Raw genomic sequence first — 6,709 nt, forward strand, 5'->3', positions numbered from 1 at the left:
ACAGAAACTACTACAACAACCAAAACAACTACGACTACAACAACAACCACTACCACTACTACAAAACCGACAACCACTACTTCAACAACAACAACAGCAGTAAAAACAACATCTACAACTCCAGTCACGACATCGACCACCACAACCACCACAACAAAACTCACCTCAGCAGCGACGACGAAAGCGACTACAAACTGTAACTCCAACAGCAACGCCAACGGAAACGGAAATGGAAATGGAAACGGCAACACAAACTGCAATCAAGGTGGTAACGGTGGTCAGGTTACCAATGGCAACAACAGTGGTTAACAACTGGACAAATTTATGTAACGAGACAACTATTCATGCACACAGTGCCTCTGACGTTCTACAAATTCTCCATTCAATTTATTTCTTAAATATTTACTGTATGACTAAACGGATGAAGAAACAAAAATTGCCTTAAAGATTCGCATAGATTAATGTACGATAATTTTTTTTGCGTCATTCACTGCAAAATCGCTATCTCCATATCATCAAACCGTTCTCAAACAGTGCTGTAGTACTCTAGATCAGTGGTTCTCATGGGGTCTGCGGATCACACTTTGAGAACCACTGATGTATGTTGATGGTGTTTCAGATGAAGCCACCGCCGCCACCACCACCACCACTACCTATCGATAGTCTAATGATCCAAACAGATTCGATAATCTTCGATTTATTTCGAACCAAATTTTATTTGTTCTTTACCAATTGAAAGTCTTAATTGTTCTATACACGTATATTTTTAATGTTCACATTGTCTAATTGAACTTCGGTGTAAATTTGTTTCACTAAGGTACTCAAATTGAAATTTTAGCAAAATAACTTCCGCTAACCTCAACCAACGTACAAAACTTTTTTCAATGGAATTAATCTAGACCATATAAGCGTTGGACAGAATGAGTGTTAGTCAAAGTGAAGGTTAAACAAAATTAACTTTACTGAAATGGATGTTACATAAAAGTATGGAGACCATAAAGTGCATTTCGATACAGTTTTGAAAATCGAATCGGAATCGAATCGAATTGCCGACTATTATTTATTGTTGCATCACCACAAAAAATAATTTGCATATACAATCAACAATCTTATCTTCACTTTCATCCCGTAGTGTTGTGCTAATAAATTATTGCTCCTGAAAAAACTGCCATGTTTTAAATGAAAATAGGATGGACGTGATGTATGAATAAAAACGATTTTCTACGGCTTTTTCATAAGTAGAGTTGAAAAATTTTTGGAAAATTCTTTCACTTTCAATTGAACTACATTTGACAAATCCGTAACACGTCCATTTCACTTTCTATATTTTTATACACATTAATTTTTTGTTAGATTAGTGTGTGTCACAACAAAAATGATATCTAATATAGATAAAATAACTTTAATTATTTGTAACATTTAGTTACTAAAGTTATCTGAACATTCATCGATCGTCGTTCATCGAGCAGCTTGGTTATTATTAATTATCATTGTCAGTTTGGTTGAATGAATTTCTATTTGAAAATTTATTAGAAAAATAAAAATTTTTGATTGTTTTTCATCGTTAGCACATACACTGTTATCACTTTTTCTACTTTATCTATTTTTATTTTTTGCTTAAGAGAAATTAATTTACTTAGTTTTTATTTATTTTTTAATAATTTACATTTGCAACCAATGATTTTGCAGCGTTAGGCAAATATTTGTTAAATAAAAAAAAACATAACAAAACTGCCGCGTGTTCGCTAGAAAGGGTGGAGCGAATGTTTCAAAAATGAGCACCCCTGCTGTTTGGACCGAAGTGCCGGGAGAGAAGGTATTTAAAATTTAATTCGGACTTATTAATTGTACTATATCTGACAAGTTTGCGCTGCTTTCAAATTACTATTTATTTTTTTTATACAACCATTATTTTTGTAAAATTTTGTTCAATTAACATAAAACAGAGAATTAATTTAATCTTTAGTAAAACTTAACTCCTAGAATTAACTAAACCTTAAACTTCTTATCAGTTAGAGAGTGGCATAATCAGATGTAGCGATTCAGGCTCATGCTGGCCGTTTTGACTGTAAGTATATTTGAATAAATTGAATAAATTTCTAAACAAAAATTTCATTTTAATATTAATTATTTTAAATTCATTAAAATGTTGAAGAGTTATTTTATTTGTCGTTCCTAATGTATAATAGCTAATTAATTTTTGTCTTTTTTGTACTTTAATTATGATTAATTTCTCATTTTTATGTTTACTGCATGGAGACACGAATCAATATCCTAATTATTTTATGTTTCTTGCCTAATTATTTGAACTTTTGCTTTACCATTTAGGACAAATTGAAAATAGCATATACGGTAATTGAATCCGTTTTTATTTCGATTTATTTTTGGTTGGAATAAAAAAAATATGTATAAAAAAAATCTAAAATTATATTAATGAATAATTTATTACCGTGACATAGAATATCATCATTTTCACGTAACCAGATGCGTAAGAGGGTTTTTGGGTTTCAGTCGCATCCTTCCTAATCTATATTATTTCATTTCAAAGTACTCTAACAATAATTTTTTCCCACCTCGTTTGGTTCGTTACTTTTTGCAGCTGTTTTTTGCAACTAAATTTCAATTTATGATTTGACTCATTCAAGCAATATTTTCATAACTGTAGCTTAATGTGATGTCACAGGACCAGGTTCTGAAAGTATGAGATTCTGGGAATCGAAACAGCCGAGGTCCCTAATCATCTCCAAAGTAACAAATAAAGAAATTATTTTGGTCAAGATTTCATTATTAATTCATTATAAATAATACCTCTGTGTTTAGCCTGTTCTACAAACTCATTCAGATAGCGCAGTTCATTTGAGGAGAGGGTGTGTGTATGGTGGGAGTGAGGAGACAAATTTTGTATGACAACCCCTCAGAGGACTGTATTATTTTCCTTACAAAAGTGCAACGGTGGGAAGATTTAGAGAAAACTGCGTAATCCTAAAACAATCATTTAACTCGTTGAAATCACATGTGGGTTTGTATATGGTAGGTTCATTTGTCAAAAATTTGGAGACATTTGGTGATTTTGAAAATTTTTTATGATAAATGGACAGAGTCATAATGCGAATCATGATGAAAAAGTATTCCCATGCGATTAATTCAAAGACATACTCTGTTGAACAAAAATTTGTTAAATGTTGAAAACATTTTGAAATAAAAATTAACTCAGTGCAATTAATCAGTCTTGATTATGTTATTTTTTCAAATTTGTGTTCAGTTCAGCTCAGTATTTCAAGCTTCTAAAACTGAGTGTCCAGCAACGAAACGGCCGTGCACACGCATTTGTACATAGGCACACAGAGATGACAACGGAGATCACATTGTGTTAAAAGTTTTTAATAAACTACTAAATTTAATCTTCATCTAAGATTAAGCCTCACTTCAATTTGTTTACGTGATAACAGTTGCAACGAAACTGCCGCCTGTCGACTAATTAAAATAACAACATTATGCTGGGATGCTCTTTTGTGCATTGAGTCAACTTTAAATAATCGAGTAAATAATTTAATATTTTATAATGATAAAAATAAAATAATATTATTTAATTAGTCTTCTTAATTTACAATTTATTATAAAAAATTGTATAACACAGACCATAGACCATTAACCACGCCCGTGGCTACATTTAGAACACATCGTATCCAAGATTTGTAGGGCGCTTCTTGTAAGCAAACTTCTGAGATGCTTACTTGTCTCCAGGTTGTTGGACAAGTGGTGTTTAAGCCGCTCCTTGAATTTTTCACGACTAATTTTCTTGATGTTACTCTTTGACGGGTTAATCATTCTAAACCTTTGCCAAAAAAAAACGGAAAACCTTCTCTTCCAAAAATGAACAGATTTGAATGGCAGAAGTACGAGATTACAGACTAAGGAAAGATCTCAAACGGAGTTTACCAGTCACTTTAGAAACGAGCTTCAAAATTCTTTTTAAATAAACTGTCGCATCGCCTGCAAGACAATCTCTCACAGTCAAACCCCATATCTTTACACATTTATTTGCCTTCGTTCATCTGCTAACTATAGCCATTACTTCCGTCTCTCTTAATTATTGCAACTGCATTAACCAATCAATAAATCAGCTCTTGTCATTAATGGTTTTTCATATTGCTCACTATCAATATGGAACATGCCACTCATCATCCATCAGCAACTAAACTATTCAAGAAACGATTGAATCAGCACCTGATCGAACAGACCTTTGGTGGTCATGCGGACATTTCTTCATCCGGGCACCTCTGACGCTATGCACAAATCTGTATCTTTATTTGTATCCGAGGATTTGTAGAGCGCCCCTATTGAATAACTTCAAAAGCGCTAGCTTCACTGCGGAGTGTCAAAACAAATTATTATTATTATTATTTTTACTATTAAAGCCAGTGTGCGTAGGTCTCTCTAGTTCACTTTCTTTTTTTCTTCACTCTTTCTCTGTTGTATATTCTTTCACTATCAATCAATTTTATTTCCTCTCACTCCCTCTCTTAACTATAGTATTTGCAATATCGGTAGCGTTCGTTTCGTTTTAAATTATTAAAAATTAATAAAAAATTAATTTAATTTAAAATATTAATTATTATTATATTAATTATTATAATTATTATCAGAGGGACCTGAATCACCTGTCGATACTGCAGTGTCAAGGAGCTCTGGTCAAATCAGTGATTGAAAATATCAGCAACTCAGAAATTGCACGATGGTCCAAATCGACAGTAAAACTATCCGAAGTCCTTTATAAATTTGTAAGAAAATATATTAAACAACAACTGCCTACAAATGCTAACCTTCAAAGATGGGGCAAAACAACCAATGCATTATGCCCTCTTTGCAACGTGAAACTAACTAATAAACACGTGTTCTCAAATTGTAGCTCAACGGCAGCACTCAAACGATACTTAAATCGCCACAACAAAGTTCTCTCAATAATTATCAACAATATCAAGGCATGTGCTGGCCCGAATATCGCCATCTTCGCGGATGTAGAGGATGATGCGACACGTCCACTATCAGAGCTATTCAGATCGCTTAGACCAGACATCGCCATTCTCAGCATTAATACGATTGAAATACTTGCCACGAAACAAACTTTGTCAAGTTCAGGCAAAACAAACTCAAAAAAACCTGTTGAACAATTTTAATCATTATACCATTCTTTTGAATTATCGTCCATAGGCTTTTACAATTCTTTCAATTTGCTTTTAATTAAAATTGGCTGGACCAAATATTTAACTAGCAGTGTGATATCATCATCATATGCCAACATATTGTGATCGGAACAATGCGTGAATCAATTTTCATAACTATCTTATCATTGCTGTATTTATTTTATTTCAAATAAAGAGCAATGATGATTATAATTTCATTTTAATCATGACTATTTTTCAATTAATTAACTAAATAATTAATTATTGATTTTACGCATTTGATGAAAAATAAAAGATCCTTTGCCATTATTATTATTATTTACTCCATGAATTATTAATTAAAAAATTCATGAGATTTTAACTTTAAATATTTGAGTGCTTTTAATAATTTAGTTTATTTCAAGTGTTGGAGTTGAAAAATCGTTTCAATTTTGAAGCTCCTTTTAAAAATTATAAAAAATTCAGTTATTTTCCTTTTTGTTTAGTCATTGGTTCTTCATTCCTTCATTCATTCATTCATTCATTCATTCATTCATTCATTCATTCATTCATTCATTCATTCATTCATTCATTCATTCATTCATTCATTCATTCTTTCGTTCGTTCGTTCGTTCGTTCGTTCGTTCGTTCGTTCGTTCGTTCATTCATTCATTCATTCATCTACCCCTCCATCCATTAGCTAAGCCGATCAATCAGCCGATAGATTTGATAATTAATTAACAGTTTATTTGATGTTCCCAACTGACACATAACTGTTACATCGTAAACCCGTCCATATGCATGTATGCATTGCTAGGATTGCTAGGGATTAAGCAAATATGAACACGAAGCACACGAGTTTGTTTACACACATACACACGCATACACACACACACACACACATACACACACACACGAACGCACGCACGTATACACACGCACACAACAGTTTCTAACTTGACTAACAAAAACATACACAATACGTGAATTATATATAGAAATTCATCCTTTATAGTAGATTTTAATAAAGTTTAAATTATTATGGTAATTATTTATGGTAATAATTATTTAAATTATTATGGTAAAGTTTAAATTATTATTTAGATTTTTTATTCAAATTCAAAGGTGCAAAGTTCAGATTTTTTTAATTTTCACTTGATTTATGTTTCTAAAGATTGCAAGTTATGAAAAACACACATACAAACAACTCTAGACTCATCATTACACTCACTACAGTACCATAGCAAACAAACAAAATCGCAAACAAACACATATACATACAAGCAAACAAAACACACAGAAAATAAAACACACAAACGTACAAGCATATATGCAGAGATATCATTCCAATCAAACATAAAACTAAACTTTCATCTATACGACCAAAAACAACTTAAACCTAACTTAAGACAGTTTACTTATTGTTTGCATGTATACAATAGGACAAACACACAAATGCAGTGAAAGAGGGAGATATATAGATAGAGATAGAGAGAGAAGGAGAAAAAGAGAGAGAGAGAAAGAGAGAGAGAAAGAGAGAGAGAGAT

Source organism: Helobdella robusta, assembly GCF_000326865.2.
Source record: "Helobdella robusta unplaced genomic scaffold HELROscaffold_24, whole genome shotgun sequence".
Classification (NCBI taxonomy): domain Eukaryota; kingdom Metazoa; phylum Annelida; class Clitellata; order Rhynchobdellida; family Glossiphoniidae; genus Helobdella; species Helobdella robusta.